The sequence below is a fragment of the Mobula hypostoma genome, chromosome 3, assembly GCF_963921235.1.
Source record: "Mobula hypostoma chromosome 3, sMobHyp1.1, whole genome shotgun sequence".
NCBI lineage: Eukaryota > Metazoa > Chordata > Chondrichthyes > Myliobatiformes > Myliobatidae > Mobula > Mobula hypostoma.
In genome coordinates this window covers 51,197,954-51,221,351 of record NC_086099.1, presented here as the reverse complement: position 1 = coordinate 51,221,351, position 23,398 = coordinate 51,197,954, and the positions used below count along the sequence as shown (strand labels likewise).

Sequence of the window (23,398 nt, the reverse complement as noted above, 5' to 3'; positions counted from 1 at the left end):
TACATAGCCCACAATCATGGGCTAGCCTGTCGCTCAGTTTACTTTAAAGCCATACGATCAACCTTGGTTTAATAAAGGAGTATAGAAGGCCATATTAGGACAGCATAGGTACAACAAAAATCAAGGTGCCAACCTGGTAAAGATGCAATACCGGACGACGTGCATGCTAATGGTATGCTGGCATTCATAGCAAGAGGATTCAAGTACAGGGGCAGGGAGGTACTACTGCAGTTGTACAAGGCCTTGGTGAGACCACACCTGGAGTATTGTGTGCAGTTTTGGTCCCCTAATCTGAGGAAAGACATCCTTGCCATAGAGGGAGTACAGAGAAGGTTCACCAGATTGATTCCTGGGATAGCAGGACTTTCATATGATGAAAGACTGGATCGACTAGGCTTATACTCTCTGGAATTTAGAAGATTGAGGGGGATCTTATTGAAACGTATAAAATTCTAAAGGGATTGGACAGGCTAGATGTTGGAAGATTGTTCCCGATGTTGGGGAAGACCAGAACGAGGGGTCACAGTTTGAGGATAAAGGGGAAGCCTTTTAGGACCGAGATCAGGAAAAATTTCTTCACACAGAGAGTGGTGAATCTGTGGAATTCTCTGCCACAGGAAACGGTTGAGGCCAGTTCATTGGCTATATTTAAGAGGGAGTTAGATATGGCCCTTGTGGCTATGGGGATCAGGGGGTATGGAGAGAAGGCAGGTGCAGGGTTCTGAGTTGGATGATCAGCCATGATCATACTGAATGGCGGTGCAGGCTTGAAGGGCCGAATGGCCTATTCCTGCACCTATTTTCTATGTTTCTATGTTTCTAAGCAGTAAACAACAGCATGTAACAGATAGGTCTAAGCAATTTTACAATCAATAGCTCAGATCAAAGCTCTGTAGTCGTCCCCTATCTAATCATGAACAATTGTGGATAATTAATGAATAAGGAGAGGAGCTCAACAACGGCAGGTCAGGCACGCAAGTGCCAAAGACAATGCTGAAGCATTTGCAACTCTACTCATCCAGAAGTATTAGACATATGTTCCATCTCAACTCTTTCTGAGGTTCACAGCAACACAGAAGTCAGTCAACCGCCAATTTGAGACATTCCATATGATATCACAAAGTTAGCAACACCTCATCGCCATTAAAACCCATTTTAGGCTTCATCAACACCTCTGGGTTTCAGAGCACATCACAGCCTATGACCACACTTGGATCAATGAGCTGCATAACTACAGATAAAGGAAAATGACTGTCTTGCTTCAAGTCAACCTTTCACTAATCTGCTTTAGAAAGAGAAATCAAAAGAGTGAAAGGAAAATTTGCGAGAGAAAAAATAATGTGCTGTAAGTTAGAAAAAATTAAAATTCGTCATTCTAAACAATTCACTTTTGCAGGAAAGACTTATTTTTTCTCTTTCTGTGCCAGAGGTTGATTGTCATTCTATTAACAATATTCGTGCTGTTAAATAGATACATATGCTGTGACATTCCTGTCTTAACTTATTACAATTTTTGGTGAAAATTAAATAATTTGTTAGCGATAACAGAAGAGTATGAGTGAAACCTTCTTGGTGTGAAATTGAGGTGTTGTATACAACATTTGTTAGCTCTCTCTGGAGTTACTGAACACAACCAAATCTATAAATATCCGTACTTGCACATTGATCTTCTCATTGACAATAGCACTCATTGTTTCGACACAGTCATCATGACTCAAAGCTTCTACATATTCCTGGTGAAATAATGACAGGGAGTAACAGAAGATCTGAAGGCATTTTGGGAATAATTTTTCATTATTCAGCAAAGTTATATATGGCAAAATACCTTGAAATAATTTTCATATGCATTATAAAAGTTTGTTTACCTCCTCTTCCACTTCAATTTCCAGTTGGACGATGGATGGGTAGAGCACACCCAAAAACACTTCTATCTGCAATTTGCTTCTGAAACGTACACTTGCTTGGGTACAGGTCAAAAATCTATGTGTCAAATGTTTGGTCAGATTTGTTGGCTTCCACTATTACGGGAATACAGACCCTCATGAAACAGCAGAACTTGTGGATAACTTCTGTAACCTTTTCTCTTCCCATTTCAGTCTTTCAATCACCTATTCATTTACTTCCTGGAAAAATAGCATAGTGTAGCATAGAGGTACAGGTAAGAATTTCTGCAAAGGAAATTCTATTTGACTTCATGTTTCCATTTAATAGTTTTATGTTAGAACTGGAAAGAATCTGATAGCTACTTCTGATGAAAAGTCAGTGACCTGAAACAATAACTGTATCTCTCTCTATCACCTTACCTGCTGTGTGTTTCCATCATTTAAGTTTCCTTTTCTTCTCAATATCCACTGTATTTTGTTTTTGTTTTCTATATGTTATTATTATTGCATGTTGCACTCTGTGAGGATTACAAAAATGACAGAGGTCTCCAGGAATGCCTTGAAATAAACCATTGTCCTTTAAGCCAGTTTTCCACCAGTACCTCGGTGGTTTGCATGTGACTCCAGTCCCACACTGTAGCTGTGATAATGGTGCTCAATGTGGCATCGCTTCTACTTGCTATTGGCTCCATTAGGCCTCAATGGGTCATAAGCGTGCAGAGACAATGTCATCATGAGGACCACTGTATTTTCTCATTTCCAATCATACAGTTGATCTTATTACCTGCAGCAGCTCAGCTCACCAACTGATTGATGAGCTCTGAGATAAGTGTACTAGCAATCTAAGGCAATAGGAATGTGAAAGGTAATGGCAGGAACAGGCCATATGCAACTGCTTCGTCATTCAGTAAGATTGCAGTTGATTGAGACTCTGGCCTCAACTACTTTTTACTGTCTGAACCCATAACCTTTATGTAACCCTGGTGTACAAAATCTTTCTCATTTCTCAATGGTTTGAATGTCCTTTGTGTGTATCGTCTCCACCAACAACACATGCAGCTTATGGCAAGGTCTGCACACTACTGCAGACTTCAAATCTAAGCATAGTGGTGCTGCCTGTCTCCCAGTTGAGCTAAATCTTTTTTACACTTGTTCAATATCACCAACACCGAGCCCCCAAAGAGAGCGTCGAAATACGCAGGTGTTTCCCATGAGTGGACAGTTGCACAGCTGCGGGACCAGACAGCATCCCAGGGTGAGTACTCGGGATGTGCACAGCACAGATGGCAGGTGTGTTTACAGACATTTTTATTCTCTCCCTCTCCCAATGTAGAGTGCCCTCCTGTTTCACAATATCCACCATTGTCCCTGTAACTAAAAAGACCAAGGTAACATGTCAGAGCAATTGGTGTCATGTCACACTCACCTCAGTAATAAGCAAATGCTTTGAGAGGCTGGTCGAGGACTACATCTGCAGCTTGCTACCACCCACACTGGACATCCTAAAATTCGCCTACTGACACAACCAATCCACAGATGATACAATAGCCACAGGTCTACACACCATCCTTAGACATCCAGAAGAGAAGGATGCTTATGTTAGAATGCTGTTCTTGGACTACAGTTCAGCATTCAACACCATAATTCCCTCCAGGCTTGACAAGAAGCTCAAAGACCTCGGCCTTCACCCTGCCTTGTGCAGCTGGATCCTGGACTTCCTGTCAGATCACTGGCAGGTTGTAAAAGTGGGCTCCCTCATCTCCACCCTCTGACCCTCAACACAAGTGCCCCTCAAGGCTGTGTACTAAGCCCCCTCCTTTTCTCTCTGTATACCCATGACTGTGTCACCACCCACAGCTCCAATCTGCTAATTAAACTTGCTGACGATACTACATTGATTGGCCTTATCTCGAATAATAATGAGGCAGCCTACAGAGAGGAAGTCATCACCCTGAGACAGTGGTGTCAAGAAAACAACCTCTCCCTCAATGTTGCAAAAACAAAGGAGCTGGTTGTCGACTACAGGAGGAATGGAGACAGGCTAACCTGTCTATTGACATCAATGGATCTGAGGTTGAGAGGGTGAACAGTTTTAAGTTCCTTGGCATACACATCACTGAGGAACTCATGTGGTCTGTACACACTGGCTGTTTGTTGAAAAAGGCACAACAATGCCTTTTTCACCTCAGACGGTTGAAGAAGTTTGGCATGAGTCCCCAAATCCTAAAGACTTTCTACAAGGGTACAATTGACTGGCTGCATCACTACCTAGTATGGGAACTGTAATTTCCTCAATCACAGGACTCTGCAGAGAGTGGTGCGGACAGCCCAGGGCATCTGTAGATGTGAACTTCCCACTATTTAGGACATTTATACAGATAAGTGCGTAAAAAGGGTCCAAAGGATCATTGGGGACTCAGGTCACCCCAGCCACAAATTTTTCCAGCTGCTACCATCTGTGAAATGGTACCGCAGCATTAAAGTCAGGACCAACAGACTCCAGGACAGCTTCTTCCACCAGGCCATCAGACTGATTAATTCACGCTGCTACAATTGTACTTGTATGGTATACTGACTCTCCTGTTGTACATACTACTATTACAAATTGCTCGAAATTGCACATGGCACATTTAGACAGAGACGTAACATAAAGATTTTTACTCCTCATGTATGCGTAAGAAATAAAGTCAATTCAATTCAATTCAATTCTGCACCACAAAGGACACAGACTTCTGAAAACATGGAGGGATTTGATGCTTAAGAACTCATCGTAACCACATCCTTCATTACTGGCTAAAGAACGACAGTGTCATGTATTACAACAATCGTTCTCTCCGGCACATTTTGGGAACTCCCAAAATATAGAGATGGAATTGAAATTGGTTCAATATTGGAATTGCACTGAAGGTACAGATCAGATCATAACACATTACTTTGAGGTAGTAAAAGGTAAAATTATAATAGAATAGAGTACAACAGGTACGGACCAAGTGTTGTGCGGGTACAAGAATATAACATGTAGATTACGAAGCTATAAACACGAGAAAATCTGCAGATGATGGAAATCCAAAGCAAAACACGCAAAATGCTGGAGGAACTCAACAGGTCCAGCAACATTTATGGTTATGAGGTTAAGTAGTCAAATACATTACATTATTGCTGCACAAAGGTATTTTTTTGAAAAAATATATATTTCTACACTCATCCTCATCTGCAAAGCTAGAGAAGGAATTGGCCTAGCTGTTAATACTTGCCCCAGTCATCCATGCTATGTGAGTCTGCCCAGTGAATTTTCACATAGAATCCCCTGTTATTCACCACTAACATCAGGTTGGATGCTAATGGTTAGTGATTGATTTGGTTGAGATTGTGATGGCATATATTATTATTTTTTTTAACTTTCATTCCAAGTCCCAATAAAAGAGGAGAGAAATACAGGATAAAATCTAGCATTGACAGCAGAGTTTACCAGATTAATGACAGCATCATACCACGTTAAACTGTCATTCTGTGAGCTGAGTAAGAGTGCAACCAAATGCACAGCATGAAGATGAAGCTAATATCCATATATTCTGTTCTTATAACAGAAGTACTTTAGATTTTGTTTCACAGGGATTCTGTACACATTAATATAGATTAAAAAGAACTTCCGAAAGTATATTGATAACATGACCCATGAAATCAAATCACCACTGAAGGTTGGTTACCTTGCTGGCTAAGAATTCCCTATCCCTACATATCCAATCACAGAATCCCAAAATACTCACCGAAAATAAAGTTTTTATTTTGCAGCAGAGTCTGGATAAAGAGTTGCTGCTCTGGATTGAAAGATAAACATCTGCCACATTGGAGATCCAGCAAATGCCTGACCCAAACCAAATAGGGGGAGGTGAAATGCCAGATCCATGTTGGTCATAAAAACTTCTCCATTTTAATCCTGTTTCCCATTAATTAGTCCTCACCCTACTATGTCTTTGTGATCCAGGTACTCACTCAGATGCTTTTAAAAGTTCTAAGGGTCCCTTCCTCTATCACACTCTGGCAGCATGATCCAGATTTTAATCGTCATCCAGGCAAGTAAATCATATGAATTATTATGTGCCATTACTTTATGCTGCAATGTAGTATTCAGGGATTTTAAGATAGTTAAATTACAGTAGACCAATGTGTTGTCATATGGTTTGTATGTTCTTTTCATGTCTATTTGGAAGTTTCTGAGGAGAATACAGCAGATTACAAAATAACTGATCTACTCTGTGGGTTAATAATTGCAATGTCAGAAAGAAGCAATACTTTGTCATGAAAAATAATGGCCAGGCATTTTCTGATAAATTTGTGTGATTCATAGTAAAACTAACAGTATTCATCCATTTAAATGAAAGCTGTTCCACCCTTGGTTTGTCAAGCTCAGAAGCTAAAGAATAGGAGGAGCAGTAGACAATTCAGCCTCTCGGGCCTGTTCCACCATTCGACAGGATCAAGAGTGATCTGATCTTAGGTTTTGCTTCATTTTTCCTGCCTATTGCCGATCATCCATGACCCCTCAACAAATAACCCTTTAACAAATTGTATCCCTTCCACAGTTCAATGCTTCTATTATATAAACTTTTAATGATTTTTAAATGCTTTTGAAGGTCAAAAACATTTAAGCACAGGCATTTTCCATGCATTAACAGACCATTAACTGTCATCACTAGACCATTCTTCAGCAGTTTGGGATATTTCAGAATTGCAAGTGAGGCTTACCAAATCTGGACCAAGTGTTTTCTGGTGTGCGGTGATAGTGACTCCCGGTACTGACCCATGCCAACAACATCTGATTCAATCTATTTTTAATCTGATTCTTTAATTCATATGTAATAATAAGAAATATTCAGTAATTTTGTCTGTACCTTCTATCATATCCACATTGCCCTGCCATAACAATCCTTTGGCCAGTCATCTTTCTTTGGGCTGGCACACCGACTTAAAGTTGAAGTGAAAAGGAATTTCTTCTCTGCAAAGCTTGCAAATTTGGATTTGAATTTGCTTCAGAAAGATTGTAAAGCAATAGCGAGAGGGCAAAAGAGAATCACCAGGATATTGTCTGAAATTAGGAGCTTTAGTTATAAAGAGAAATTGGATAGGTGAGGTTTTTTCTCTCTGGATCATAAGAAACTGAAGTACAACCTTACAGAGGTTTATAAAATTAGAAGCGCCATAAGTATCAACATTTTCCCAGAGGAGGGGAGTCAATAACTAGTGGGACCACGTTAAAGAAGAGAGGGGAGAACCTTAAAGGGGATCTAAGGGATTAGTTTTCATGCAGAAGGTGGTGAATATCTGGAACAAACCGCCAAAGCAGATGATGGAGGCAGGTACAATTACAAATTTTCAAAGTCATTTGAACAAGTACTTGGATAGGAATAGTCTAAAGTTATGTGGGGCTAATGAGGCCAAATAGATTAGTGTATATAGGAATAGTAACCATCATGCACTGGGTGGGTTGAAAGGGCCTGTTTCTGTACTTTGATCCTATGCCAGTGTATGCTGAGAAGAAATCCCCATGGAGAGACAATGCTGGCCATTACTGGAGCAGTCATACTACCAATGGAGTTGAAGTGGCAGGAGATGACTTCATGTGTAATTTCTCTTCTCACATTCTACTTATGCTTATTCCAGTGTGATTAGTTAACAAGGTACTACTTCCCAGTGAATGAGAAGGGCTAAGTGCTTTGCTTAATGGAAATCAAAAAGAAACTGCAGACATTGAAAACCTGAAATGACATCAAAAAATATGGGAAGCACGCAATAGGTCTGAGAGATTCTGTGGATAGAGAAGTAGGGAGGAAATGGACTTCCTTTTATTTACTGTAATGGTTTTCAATATTTGTTTGGGATTCCTGTGCTTTTCTTAATGCATCTTAATTTTATTTAAATTTTATTTGTTTACTTTTAATAATTTAATTTAATTTTAACAGATTCTAAATATTTCTGTCAGCAATGTTAATAGACTAATGCAGTATTCTTGGGGCAGGTCCTCAGGATATTAGCTGTCCACCAAGCTAACTGTTGGGGTTCTCTCCTCTTGCCAGACCACTTTTGGGTGCATGAGATTATCTTGTCCAACTACTCACATCCAGGAAGTGTAAATTGTTGACTGGGGGCATTAGATGATCCAGCCATCTTCTTTGTTAACTTTTTTCTCTTTTTGTTACTATGATCAGAGAGCATTACCTTCGTTGTCAAGATTGAGGTCATTTGCCACAAAACCATTGTTTATTTAAAAGTACAGTCTAGTTGTACCCTCCTCTATTATTGGATCAGACTTTCAAGTCTTACCACAATTGTTGATAACAAAGCCATAACTTCCAAAATAGCAAACATGAGGGAATCTGCAGATGCTGGAATTTCAAGCAACATACATAAAAGTTGCTGGTGAACACAGCAGGCCAAGCAGCATCTCTAGGAAGAGGTACAGTCGACGTTTCAGGCCAAGACCCATTGTCAGAGTCTCGGGCCCGAAACACGACTGTACCTCTTCCTAGAGATGCTGCCTGGCCTGCTGCGTTCACCAGCAACTTTTATGTGTGTTACTTCCAAAATAGCACAAGTTTCTTTGAAGTGAACTCAGACTTGTTACTTTTGTTACCTCATGTTTACTAAACTACTCATCTGTAAATACTGACTTACCATCAGCCTCCTGACACAGCTTCAGAAACTGTAGAGCAGGAACTTTCAGCTTAGTGACAGCCTGTGTGAAGCTGATCAAACAGAATTCAGCATTTATCTGCTCTTTCTTGACTTATTTATCAATATTCACAAGACTTTCTATGCAATAGGAATAGTTATACAGTAGGTAACCATGTGTCTGTGAGAATGTGCCCCTTGCAACTTTTCAATCTGATCACCAAATACCCGAAACAGAGCAATGCAGACAAAAGCACACATTAGTCAGTGATTCAAAAGAGTGAATAAGATGGAGATAAACTCCATCCATCACTGTCTTCTGAGCTTATATATTTTGTGCTTCCCGAATGTGGTATTGTAGGAATCATTACTAGATAAATGCTTTAAAATCATTCTGTTATGTTCCATTTTGAATGCTGCATACAGAATAATATTTTATTTCACTTTATTATATATGGCTATTAAAATAAGAGTGCAATATGATGCAGCATATTATCCAGAAGAGACATATTTAGTGTAATATACAAGGCAATTGAACAGGCAATGTGCATATTAACAGGGCAGTTTTGGTGGTGACACTATAATCCCTCCTGCTTCACTCAAATAATTTTTTGATTCATTTTGTGAAAGTATTTGGTCACTGGTTCATTGCTAATTAATTTAACAAGTCCCTATGAAAAAGTAATTTCAATTTATATTGTTTCTCCCTATGTAGACTTCATTAAATTCTGTAGACTTTTACTTTTTGTAGCAAAATGATTTGTCATATTACAGATAGTACATAAATTCTCTTTCCCAGCACTGTTGAGCTTGTTTCACAAAATGTGCAACAGTTATGCATTTTGTAAATACTTGAATGGGTTTGAATGTATGTAATTACTGTCATTTTCATAATTCGATACCTGAAGGATACAATTAAACTGCTACCTCAGTGCCTTTGGAAAACTGTTCTGCTTTATAACACATGCTGGGCATACCTCAGAGCTTAACCCAGGAACACAGTGATATGAGACAATGGCAATAATGTCATTGCTCTGTAACACACTCACCTTTTCAGGGGATTGTACAAAAATTAAACAAAATAGTTTTTATTATATTTACAGAATTTGAATGACTGCCAATATATTTGTATATATTGGTTCCTTAAGGACATCATAGGTGCAGGAGGTAGTGGGGACAAGCTCTCACTACCTATTAAATGTTCCCAAAGGCATGTGTCTCAAAAATACTCTGACAACCAAGTCCAGCTCCTGGCCTTCACACGTGGGTACTAAGCCCGGCGGAACCATTTCTATTGACAGATGAAGGGGCAAAGGCAGGTTACTGACGCCTTAAAACCAGTCCCTTTGGGCAGATGGGCCTCATCAGCAGTGGTTGGCAGCTCAGCAATGAGAAGGAAAACTCTGATCTCAAACCTCTGCTACCTTGCAGCTATACCCACTCATGGGGAGAGATTTGGGAGTGAACCCCAAGGAAGAGTATGGAGCTGAAGTCCCTAAAGCAGTGCTACGTTGAGTGGTAGGACCTGCAACACCTCTGGAACTAAAGTGTTATTCCCTTGGATTCATCAGCTGCATAAAGAGGGGGAGTCAGCTGCTTGGGCAACATCTTGCTCTCAATATTGTACTGACCCAGCCTGCATATCATGCAGACAGCTAGGACACAATATCCAAAGCTGACCCAAACAAAGGAGGACCTCACATACTGTACATCTGCATTTGGAAGCTATGGGAGTAGACAGAATCCAGATAGGTGGGAGAACAAAATACTGAAGCGAACCTCTGACATTGTCCTGGATGTACAGCATAACTGTGCATTGTACAATGTTCCAAGAATCAGCCTGTATGGCTGAGAAGCTGAAGGCAGTGAAATGTATTTGCTGCATGGAAAACTAGGAAAGGCTCACCAGGAGCACCAGATAAACTGACACAGCTGAAAAGAAATGTTCATGAATTTCTGTTACAATTTCTTCGCTACAGTTTTTTGAATCAGGACATGAATGCTTTATCATTTTTTGGGTATTCTTTCAGTTTTTATTAAATGCTTGACTAAATTAGCTAGCTTGAATGTCTGAAAAAAGAGATTGGTCTAAAGGTTCATCAACTTTTTTGTCTCAAGAAAGCACAATGTAATCAAAATCTGTAATAAAAATAATTGCACTTTGGCATGACCTTGGTTATTTCTTACCTCACTCTTCATTGCTGCCATCAAGGAGGAGGAACAGGAGCCTGAAGACCCACACTCAACATTTCAGGAACAGCTTCTTCCCCTCCACCAGTGTATAAGACGATGAGGGGCCTTGATCATGTGGATAGCCAGAGACTTTTTCCCAGGGCTGAAATGGCTAACACGAGGGGGCATAGGTTTAAGGTGCTTGGAGATAGATACAATAAGTACCGAGGGGATGTTAGGGGTAAGTTTTTCACACAGAGAGGTGTGGGTGCAATGCCGGCGGCGGTGGTGGAAGCAGATTCAATAGGGGCTTTTAAGAGCCTCTTAGATAGGTAGATGAGCTCAGAAAATTAGAGGGTATGCGCTAGGAAAATTCTAGGCAGCTCTAGAGTAGGTTACATGGTCGGCGCAACGTAATGTGCTGTAGATTTTCTATGTTTCTATGTTCTATGTTCTATCAAATTTCTGAATGGATAATGACCCCATGAACTTTTCCTTAGTATTTGTCCCTCCTTTTTTGCACTACTTGTTATATATATATATATATATATGTATCATTGTATATTTTTATGACTATGTATTATAATGTACTGCTGTCAAAAAATTTCACATTTGCCAGTGATATTAAACCTGATTCTGATTCTTTGACACAAACTTCATTTTCTTTGCCATATTAGCAAACACTTTTTGTGTTTCCATCTGTTCTGCCCATGCCTCCTGGGGTGCCTCTTAGCTGTTGAGGGTCAGCTTGTTTAGCCCTTCATATCCACCCCAGGCAGACAGGAACTGTAGGTGGCAATTCCTGAAAGCAAATCAGTTTAGACCGAAGTAGCATGAATCCTAATGAGAAGACGATAGATTAACTTTCTCTAGGACCCTTAAAAGAACAGCCTCAATTCCTTTCGAAGTTTACTTTTGAATCAGTTTCCATAATCCGATTTCAGGTGCCTACTACATGAAAATAAAGTTCCCATCTCCCTTCTGGATTCTCCTGTCGATTATCTTGATTGATACCTTCTGCTTCCTTACTGCTACCCAACAGAAAACGATTGTTCCATATTTCTTAGAATTTCTCATGTATTTGAACAACTCTAATAAATCTTACCCTAACCTCCATTGGTTTAAAGATAAAGCATTACAGCTTTTCTACCTCTCCTCATTTTTTTTACTTTAAGATATTTATAATTAAACTCTCCATGATTAATTAAACATTACAAGAAAAGACTAGCATTGTGCCATTCATTTCCACCCTTGATGTATTTACTACCTAAATCAGAAAGCTAAAATTTAATAATATTTTATTGACTAATTTCCAAAACAGTTTGTTTTCAGATTATAAAAAGAATGTTAATTAGATTAAGATTAATTGCAATAATTTTTATTATCCAAAGAGCACCTATTTTTTCCAAGGGGCTATCAAAATTATTTTCCTCACTTAACTTCTCTTAAATAGAGGTCAAAATATAAATTGACCTTGAAGTGAATAATCTACCTAACTGTATTAAAGTGAAAAAGTGATAATAATGTGCTAGGCCTGTTTCCAATGGGTTACTAAGTTATTAAAGCAATGGGCTCCTTCATTACCATTGATCTATTTTATTCATACAAATCATTTCCGGATTTCTGAAACCAGGTCTGAATCTTCTTCCTCCTTCCAAAATACGAAAGAAAATTCATAACTTCCTTAGTCATTCACATTCTCATTGACTATGACAATCCCATTTATGCTGTATAACATTGCAAACGGTGAACTATTTGACTACTTTGTAATAAAAGCAGGGTTTCAGCATAGTACTCAGTGCTGCACCATCAGACATGTTGCATTTCCCCAGGGAAGCATTTCACACAGCACTCCGATCCCATGCTCAAGCTGTCCTGGTACTGATTCAGTAATATGAGGGGATTTCTCTTGGAATTCTAGACAGAAATTATTCCTAAATTAACACCTTAAAAACAAATCAGCTGATCACTTATCTCATTACCATGTTTAAGAATGTGCTACACACAAACTGATAATAATCTACGTTATAAACCTATGTTTGTCTCATTTTCAGCAGTCTCATGTCTAAATATTTCAGTGGTTTCTAAGTCAATTAGAGCTTCCTTGGTCAAGAAAAATGCTTGTCTAAAGCAAGTTTATTCTTTTAACATGACAACAAATTAATTACAGGGACTATTTGATTCATTTTGCCAGGATACAGCAAATGGCTCATGACTTATTAAATGAGACGTATTCATCCTATTCTAATTAGAAAAAAGAACTATATATAAAAACACATCTGAGATGGCAGCCTGGAAAGTGGTGGGGGTGGGGGGGAATGGAAATTGATTTGATTATGATTACCCGCAGCATAAGAACTGTCAAATGTGCCCCCAGGAATGATGCCAAGGGAATTGAGCTGTGCAGTTCAAAGGTGGAGCATCCAATCAAATCTAATGCATTCTTGAGAATCAACATATTGTTGTTGATGATTGATATTAGAAGAGATGTCAGCCTTCTCATTCATGAGGTATTCTATGACAAAATGGGTCGAGGGAGGGGCAGTCCTTTACTTATAAAGACCCATAGGGCATGAAAGTGAACCTTTTGGCCCAATTGGTCTGCCAGCCAACATGCCCATCCAAGCAGCTCCTGCTGGCTCATGACTTTCTAAATCATTCCCATCCATGCACCTGTTGAATATATTTTAACGTTAACGGAATATTAAAGATGTCTTATTTTGTCTTCAGTGTCTTCTTCTGACAACAGTTTTACATTTTACTTAAATGTAAGCTTCAAGTGACAATTAATATTTTATGAAATTTAATATTTTATCAAATTGTTGATATGCCAAAAAGATGGCACCTACGTCAGAAACGTGGCTTGTCTTTTTAATTATAGAACCCATAGCAGTCATTCCAGGAAGAAAACTGGTTTCAGTTGGAGTTTTTTTGAGTTTTAGGAGGTGGAGAGCAGTTAGCTAGAATACTGATGAAGTTTTCATTGCTTGATGTCTGACATGGCTTATTTAATTTATTGCATAATACTGAATTCTTACTGTGAGATTCGAAATCATTCAGGTTTGATCCAGAACTATCTGCAGCTTTTAATAGACTGCTCTAATCCAACTATAGCACTGGCATCTATCCATCAAAGTACAAAGTGCCCAAATTAGTCCTTTCCAGAAAAAGCAGGAAACAATCCAGCAAATCATTAAAGTATTGACCTACTCTTGATTACTAGAAGAGTGCTAGAATATCATTGACAATGCTATTAGGTTCATCTCTCTCATTAATAACTTGGGTCTTTAATGCATTTGGCCAGCACTACTCACCTCTTGGTCTCACTACAGCTTTAGACAAAACATGGTTGAAAGAGAAGCATTCTTTGATAAATTGAGAGTGTTGTGATGACAAGGAAGCATTCTAGGAGTGTGAGCAAAATTGACATTACTGGGAGAAATTCAACAGGCCAAGCAGTAATTGTGGAGGCAAATGGATGGTTGATCTTACAGTAGAGACTCTGCATCAAGACTGAGGATTAGCTTTGTTAATCACATGTACATTGAAACGTGTGATCAATTTAAAAAAGCCTCCAGTCCTGATGATTTTTTTAAACCATTGAACCAAGATTTTTGAGGCTGAGAGGGTGAAACTGCCCCAGTGGATAACGGTTTTCTCATTATAAAACTCCTCCCGCACAAGTTTACATCATCATCGTCAATAATGGACAACCAACACACATTGAAACATCCAGGGAAATGCACCATTTACATCAAATCAAATCAGTGAGTATTGTGCTGGGCAGCCCACAAGTTTCGTGACATTTCTGGTGCCAAAATAGTACACCCACAACTGAGTAACCCTAACTATGTATCTTTGGAATGTGGGAGGAAACCAGAGCACCTAGATGAAACCCACAGCATCATGGGGGGAAGGTAGAATCTTCTTACAGACAGTGGCTGGAATCAAATGCCAAATTTCGAGCTAACACTGTAAAGCACTGAGCTAAATGCTACAGCACAGTGTTGTCCTGGGTACAGGGAAGATAGTCTGTAAATAGAAGTGAGAGGGAGGGGTAATGCACTTTTTGACTGAATTAGATTGTATAGAGATGCTACTGCTGGATAATTTCACATTATTTCCCATTTATGCTGTTATTATGAAGTTCTCAACACTGCCAGTTGTAATTAGCCAAATTGTTGTGTGCTTGTAATCAGTATGAGATAATTAACTGGAACTATTGTTGTTTTATCTTTTTTTGCTTAAAACGAGCTGTGCCTGCACTGTGGGGCTAATAATAACAGGAACATAGAGAACTATCTATGTTTAGGTTATCAAATTCTTGTACATAGAGGGCTATTTTCATGTCAAAGCAGAAACCCAGAGGCTGAAACTGGTGTTAGTACTTCTGTTCACAAGAAACATTTTTATACAGCATCATTGGGCTTGTCACTGCACATTTGCCATGCCAAATGTATGTAGCAGAATTCTGGCCATTGGCATCAAATGTGGAGAACATTTCTGCCATGTATATGAGCCCAAAAAGCACATTTAAACAGATCGAGAGCCGCGAGTTAGGGTCTGTTATTATGTCAGTTTAGCGCTCTAACCTACCTGGGCCCATTGCAGAGAATCAAAGGTGGCCAGTTAAATGCTTTCTTTATCTTTCCACCTTTGATGGTTACAGTATTTCCACCAATTGATGGCTCGATTCTTAGCTCATCTCCACTGACAAACCTGTGTCACCTCACTAGTCACCTGCCTGAACATTGCAGCCCAACTCCCCACTGTCTGCACTGATGATCCCTATAACCTCCATAAGACCATAAGACATAGAAGCAGAATTTGGTCATTCAGTCCACTGAGTTTTCTCTATCATTCCATCTGATTTATTATCCCTCTCAACCCTATTCTCCTGCCTTCTCCCCGTAACCTTTGCTATCCTGACTAATAAAGCTCCACTTTAAATATACCTAAATGACCTAGTTCCCATAGCTATCTGTGGCAATGAATTCCACAGATTCTCCACCCCTCTGCCTAAAGAAATTCCTCCTCATCTCTGTTCTAAAGTCCTTCTCTATTCTGAGCCTTTGTCCTCTGGTCTGAGACTGACACACTATAGGAAAGATCCTTTTCAAATCCACTCCATCTAGGCCTTTCAATACGACAGGTTTCAATGAGATACCCGCTCTTTCATCTAAACTCCAGTGAATACAGGTCCAGAGTTGGCAAACACTCCTCATACATTAACCCCTTCATTCCCAGGATCATTCTCATAAATCTCCTCTGGGCCCTCTCCAAAGCTACATAATTAAGCTTTCAGATGAAATCTGCACTGCAGCAGCTAACTGGGTCTGTTGGTAGTAATGACATTCCAATTTATAAAGCTTTCTTCGGCAAGATATATACCTAAATCTAACTCTATCTTTATTAGACAAGGGAAGGTAATCTAATTGGGTGGATGGAATTAAGGCTCAGAGCAGCTATGGCAGAGCAGTGTAAAAATTTGTACACATACTGTGGTGCTAGAAGGTTTGTGAATCCTGTAGAATTTTCTCTAACACTGCGTAAATATAACCTAAGATGTGATCAGATCTTCACGTAAGTCCTAAAATTAAATAAAGAGGACCCAATAAAATAAATCACACAAAAATCATTATACTTATTCATTTATTGAGAAAAGTGATCCAATACCACATGTATTTGTTGGAAAAAGTATAACCCTCTGGGGTAATACCTGCTACAGAAGCTATTTGGAGTCAGGTGTTCCAATCAATGAGATGAGATTGGACGTGTCGGTTGTAGAGGTGCCCTGCCCTTTAAAAAAGACACCGACAGACCTTGCTCTTCTCAAGAAAGATCTGTTTATGTGCACCATGCCTCGATCAAAACAACTTTCAGAGTACCTTACAAGAAGAATTGTAGAGGCACATGAACCTGGAAAAGGCTACAAAAGCATTTCAAAAGACCAGAGTGTTTATCAGTCCACAGTAAGAGGAATTGTTTACAAATGGAGGAAACTCAGTACTGTTAATACTCTCCCTAGGAGTGGGCATCCAGCAAAGATCACACCAAGAGCACAATGTGCAATACTGAAGGGGTTGAAAGAGAACCCAAGGGTAACAGCAAAAGACCTGCATAAATCTCTAGCACTTGCTAAAGTCTCTGTCATGTGTTCACTATAAGAAAAACACTGAACAAGAATGGTGTTCATGGAAGGACACCACAGAGGAAAGAACTGCTCTCCAAAAAAAAACATTGCTGCACATCTCAAGTTTGCAAAAGACCACCTGGATGTTCCACAACACTTCTGAGACAATGTTCCGATGACAGATGAGACAAAAGTTGAACTTTTTCGCAGAAATTTACATTGTTATGTTTGGAGAGAAAAGGACACTGCACATCAACACCAAAACCTCATCCCAGCTGTGAAGCTTGATGGAAGGAGCACCATGGTTTGGGGCTGCTTTGCTGCCTCAGGGCCTGGACAACTTTCAATTATTGATGGAACAATGAATTCAAAATTGTATCAAGACATTTTACAGGAGAATGTCAGGGTAGCAGTCTGTCACCTGAAGCTTAATAGAAGTTAAATAATGCAACAAGACAATAATCCAAAAGACAAGAGCAAATCAACAAAAGAACGGTTTAAAAAGAAGGCAGCATATCTTGAGAGGAATAATAGCCAATTTTTCAGGCCGAGACCCTTCCTGAGGACTGGAAAACCTTCCTCTGTTAAGTCATTCTTCTGCACTTCATTAATTCTTGATCACTTAAATATTAAGCGTATCATTATTGAGAATAAATCATAACTTCAGTAGGATCAAAACATTCATTTACTTGCCACATGTCCAAGGCCAACAGTCTTATTGAAAATTACACATGTTTGATATTCATGAGCTGTTGGATTCATTGAAACTGTCCACCTGTGGTGATGTCGTTGCATATGCAAAAAAAATCACACCTTTCTTCCTGAAAACTATGCAAGGTTGAGCATTCTTATGTTCAAAAGAGCCAATTTGGAAACCCATTCAATACCAAGGAAAATCATTTGCATCTAAATGCAGCTTTAAGTGTATAAATGCTTTGTAATTCACAGTAAAAGAAAGGAAGAGGTGTTGTGCTTTTGTGAGGAAAGGGAAATAAAGGTTTGGTCAAAGAGGTGAAATAAACAGGGAGCAACACGCACAAAGTGCTGGAGGAACTCAGCAAATCAGGCAGCATCTAAAGCAATAATCAGGGATATTTGTGTAGGTTTTCTTTGGAAACAGAATTCTAGACAGCAGGATTGAGGCAGTTAAAGAGTTTGCCACCAATGTGCTGAGAGTATAATGTGCACAACCGAAAGGCATAATAAAATGAAGAATAATCAGCTGAATCATACCTGCCACTGGCTATGCCTTGCTTCAGACCAGCGAGTTAATAATATTGCAGAAAGAAGTACCAATTATGTTGGAAGGTCAGTTACTGGCCTATCTGATCTTTCCCTCTATCTTTGGACTCACACACTTATGATATCTCCTCTTACTCATCTAAACTCTGTAGAAAGCACGTCAAGTCTGCTCAGTCATTTGTCATCAGCAAACCAGCCCAATTAATCTTCTCTGCATGGCCTCTATGGAAAGCATATTTGTTTCAGATAAGAATCACAACACCATACACAATTCTTTGTCCCACCAGGGACCCAAACACACTTGACCATTACTTTAACCAAACCTTTCAACCAACCATCATCACCACCCCACCAACCACCCTTCTCTCCCACACTTTGGCAAGTCAGTGGTCCTTCTCTCTGGATACAAACAGAAGCTAACAATTGAGGATTCAGTACAGAAGGTTGTACAGTGCTGGTCTGAGGAAACAGATGAGCTCCCATGCAACTGCTTTGAGTCAGTCGACTGGGTTATTTTCAACATTCAGCCTAAATGAACCATAAGGAGAGAAAAGATGAAATATGAAGATAAGCTAATCAATAATATAAAAGAGGATACCAAAAAAATTTTTTCAGATACATGAAGAGTAAAAGAGAGGCAAGAGTGGATATTGGACTGCTGGGAAATGATGCTGGCGAGGTGGTAATGGGGGGGACAAAGAAATTGTGAACAAACTTAATAGTTATTTTGCATCAGTCATCACTGTGGAAGACACCAGCAGTATGCCAGAAATTTGAGTGTCGGGGGCAGAAGTGAGCGTAGTTGCCATTACTAAGGAGATGGTGCTTGGGAAGATGAGAGGTCCGAAGGTAGATAAGTCAGCTGGACCAGCTGGACCAAGGTTTGGAAAGAGATAGCTGAAGAAATTGTGAAGGTATTAGTAATGATCTTTCAAGAATCACTAGGTTCTGGAATGATTCCAGAGTACTTGAAAATTGCAAATGTCACTCCAAACATTATAGGCCAATGAACCTGACTTCAGTGCCTGGAACAATGTTGGAATCCATTATTAAGGAAGAGGTTTTGCGTACTTGGAGTCACGTGATTAAATAAACTAAAGTCAGCATGGTTTCCTTCATGGTAAATCCTGGTTGACAAATCTGTTGGAATTCTTTGAAGAAATAACAAACAGGATAGACAAAGGAGAATCAGTGGATGCTGTTTACTTGGATTTTCAGAAGGCCTTTAATAAGGTGCCACACATGAGGCTACTTAGCAAAATAAGATCCCATAGGTATTATAGGAAAGATACCAGCATGGTTATAAGATTGGGTGACTGACAGGAAGCTAATAATGGGAATAAAGAGGACCTATTCCGATAGTCTGCCAGTAAGTAGTGGGACTGCTTCCTTTTGCTTAACATATCGATGACTTGGATGATGGAATTGATGGTTTTGTGGCCAAGGTTGCAAACAAAGGTAGGTGGAGGGGCAAGGAGTGTTGAGAAAGCAGGGAATCTGAAGAAAAACTTCAAGAAACGGGGAGAATGGGCAAAGAATTGACAGCTGGAATATAGTCTAGGGGAAATGTATGGTCATGCACTTTGGTAGAAGGAATATGGGGTTGTGGTAAACCATGTATATATGTTGTAACTCGGTTACCTATCTGGACACACACCTCTGCTGACTGCCCCTGTGGCTCCTCTGACTGCCCCTGTGGCTCCTCCCACAGAGTCCTGTATAAAGGTGTTCGCCTTGCCCCTCCCCCTCAGTCCGGGGGCAGACACTCACTGTGGAGGTCGTATTGTACAGCGAATAAAAGCCTTTCAGTATTTTACCAAACCTCAGTCTTTTGGAGTAATTGAAGGTGCTTCAATTTTATTCGCTGTACATTTTAAAACATGGAACAGGCTCTGAGACCAGACAAATTAGACCTCGATCCTCAAATGCCTGACGCTGGAAACGCTTTCGAACTCTGGCTGGCCTGCTTCGAAGCGTATCTAGAGGACATTAAAGCGACCGACCCCGTAGCGAAGCGCAGAGTTCTAGTCTCCAGGGTCAGTCCACGGGTTTATTCGCTGATCAGAGACCAGCCGAACTACGACAGCGCAATGGACACACTCAAAAGACAATACCTGCGGCCGATAAACAGCGTCTATGCTTGGCACCTTTTAGCGACACGGCAACAACGGTCCGGGGAATCGAGTGCTGAGTTTGGCCGGGCCCTACGGAGGCTCATGTGAGCCTGCAATTGCCAGGAGCTGACGGCGGCGCAGCATGCAGAACTCCGAGTGAGAGACGCCTTCGTCACAGGGACCAGGTCAGTGTACGTGCGCCAGTGGCTGCTGGAAAAAGCCGATCTTACCCTAAGTTCGGCGATCAAGCTGGCTGATACGTTGGAGGCCGCTCTGCATAACTCCGAGGCTCTCCAGGCACGCGATCCCCCGATGGCCTCGTGGGCGCCGCAGACCCCGCAACCCGCCGGCGAATCGACCTCGGCTGCAGCCAGTCGTGAGTCCGCGAAGTGCTACTTCTGCGGACTGGAGAAGCACCCCCGGAAATGCTGCGCGGACCGACAAGCTACCTGTTCCAGCTGCGGAAAGAAGGGCCACTTCGCCAAGGTCTGTAAGTCAAAACCGCGAGCGGGATCGAGCAGCGCCGTGTGCGAGACGTGGGGGTCGCCATCTTCCCTGCACACTGCCACCACGTGCGAGACATGGGGGCCGCCATCTTCCCTGCACGCCGCCACCACGTGCGAGACATGGAGGCGGCCATCTTGGTCGGCGCCACCTCCCACCGCCTACGACCAACGGGTGCTCACGGGCCACCCCACCGCGCCGGACCAAGACAGCGACCCCACCCTCGACCAAAGCGCTCCCCACCAGCTCGCAAGGTCAATGATGGACATCCTGGTGGAGGGGCACAGGACAATCTGCCTGTTTGACACAGGCAGCACGGAGAGTTTTATCCACCCGGCCACGGTGCAGCATTGTGGATTCATGATGCGGCCGGTAAGTCAGAGGGTCACCATGGCCTCCGGGTCGCATACAACAGACATCCGGGGGGGTTGTATAGCGACGCTAGTGGTGCAGGGCACAGAATATCGGGACTTTAAGTTACTGGTCTTGCCTCAACTGTGTGCCCCTGTGCTGTTGGGGTTGGACTTCCAGAGCCACCTGAAAAGCGTGACAATGAAGTATGATGGGCCCCTCCTGCCAATTACTGTCATAAATCCCCTGTTTTGTAGAGATATGTCACGTACCCCGCTACTGACCACACACACACACCGACCTGCGCATCCCACCCAACACCATGCCAACTGCCACACTACCGACACCACTTGCGGCCTCTCCACCCTCAGGATCCCTCCCCCACCGCTGTTCGCCAACCTGACCCCCGGCTGTAAACCCGTGGCAACTAAAAGCAGGAGGTACAGCGCGGGGGACAGAGCTTTCATTAAGTCGGAGGTGCAGCGGCTGCTCAGGATGGGGGTCATTGAGGCAAGCACAGGTCCTTGGAGGGTGCAGGTGGTGGTTGTTCGGAACGGGGAGAAGAATAGGATAGTCGTGGACTATAGCCAGACCATCAATAGGTTCACGCAGCTCGACGCATACCCTCAACCCCGCATCGCGGATATGGTCAATCAGATAGCACAGTACAAGGTGTACTCGACCATAGACCTAAAATCCGCTTATCATCATCTCCCCATCCGCCAGGAGGACCGCCCTTACACTGCCTTCGAGGCAGACGGCAGGCTTTATCAATTCCTGCACGTCCCCTTTGGTGTCACGAATGGTGTATCTGTCTTCCAGAGGGCAATGGACCGGATGATGGACCAGTGCCAACTGAAGGCCACGTTCCCATATCTGGATGACATCACCATCTGCGGTCAAGACCAGCAGGATCATGACAACAACCTCCAAAAATTTCTCCAAGTGGCCAAATCTTTCAACCTCACCTATAACAAGGACAAGTGTGTATTTGGGACCACCCGACTTGCTATCCTTGGGTGTGGCATGGAGAATGGAGTCATTGGCCCTGACCCCGACCGTATGCGCCCCCTGTTGGAACTCCCTCTTCCCAATACCCTCAGAGCCCTCAAAAGGTGCCTGGGCTTCTTTTCATATTACGCCCAATGGGTCTCTAACTATGCAGACAAGGCCTGCCCCCTGGTCAAGTCCACCACATTCCCCCTCTCTGCCGAGGCCCACATGGCCTTCAACCGCATAAAAGGGGACATTGCCAAAGCAGCAATGCATGCGGTGGATGAGGCTATTCCCTTCCAAGTAGAGAGTGACGCCTCCGACTTTGCGCTGGCTGCTACCCTCAATCAGGCAGGAAGACCAGTGGCGTTCTTCTCCCATACCCTTCAAGGCCCTGAAATTCGGCACTCTGCGGTAGAGAAAGAGGTCCAGGCCATAGTGGAAGCTATAAGGCACTGGAGGCACTATCTTGCCGGCAAAAGGTTCACCCTGCTAACTGACCAGCGCTCAGTCACGTTCATGTTTAATAATCAGCAGCGGAGCCAAATCAAAAATGATAAAATTCTGAGGTGGAGAATCGAACTCTCCACCTACAACTATGACATCATGTACAGGCCTGGGAAGCTTAACGAGCCCTCCGATGCCCTATCCCGGGGAACATGTGCCAGCGCGCAGATCGACCGGCTATACGCCCTACATGTAGACCTTTGCCACTTGGGAGTCACCCGGCTTTTCCACTTTGTGAAAGCCCGGAACCTGCCTTACTCCCTTGAGGAGATCAGGATGACGACCAGGGACTGCCAAGTCTGCGCAGAGTGCAAACCGCACTTCTACCGACCCGAAAAGGCACCACTCATCAAGGCCACCTGCCCCTTTGAGCGACTGAGTGTTGACTTTAAGGGCCCCCTTCCCTCTACCGACCGCAATGTGTACTTTCTTAACGTAATTGACGAGTACTCGCGGTTCCCCTTCGCCATCCCCTGCCCCGACACCACTACCATGTCAGTTATAAAAGCCCTGCGCAAGCTCTTCACTCTGTTCGGATACCTATGCTATATCCAGAGTGACAGAGGGTCCTCGTTTATGAGTGACGAGCTGCGCCAATATCTACTGGCTAGGGGAATTGCAACCAGTAGGACCACGAGCTGTAATCCCCGGGGGAATGGACAGGTAGAGAAGGAGAATGGCACAGTGTGGAAAGCCACACTCTTAGCCCTCAGGTCAAAGGGACTGCCGGTCTCCCGCTGGCAGGAGGTCCTTCCCGAGGCACTCCACTCCATCCGCTCCCTGTTATGCACAGCCACCAATGCCACCCCTCATGAGCGGCTCTTTTCTTT

The 23,398-nt window shown here is 42.1% G+C and overlaps 2 long non-coding RNA genes across 3 annotated transcripts in view; one reads left to right on the top strand and one right to left on the bottom strand.

Annotated features, from left to right (window-relative positions):
- The window catches only part of LOC134343995 (uncharacterized), a 56,104-nt gene that overhangs the window by 15,899 nt on the left and 16,807 nt on the right, over positions 1-23,398 (bottom strand). The gene's annotated exons all lie outside the window — the stretch shown is intronic.
- Positions 1-23,398, top strand: part of LOC134343994 (uncharacterized) — a 110,646-nt gene that overhangs the window by 87,199 nt on the left and 49 nt on the right. Inside the window, exon 3 of one of the 2 annotated variants that reach the window (XR_010017349.1) lies at positions 5,869-5,956. The exons of the other annotated variant lie outside the window; for it this stretch is intronic. This is a non-coding gene — a long non-coding RNA (uncharacterized LOC134343994). Of the gene's footprint in view, positions 1-5,868; positions 5,957-23,398 lie in introns of those variants that run through there. 2 annotated transcript variants of the gene reach the window in all.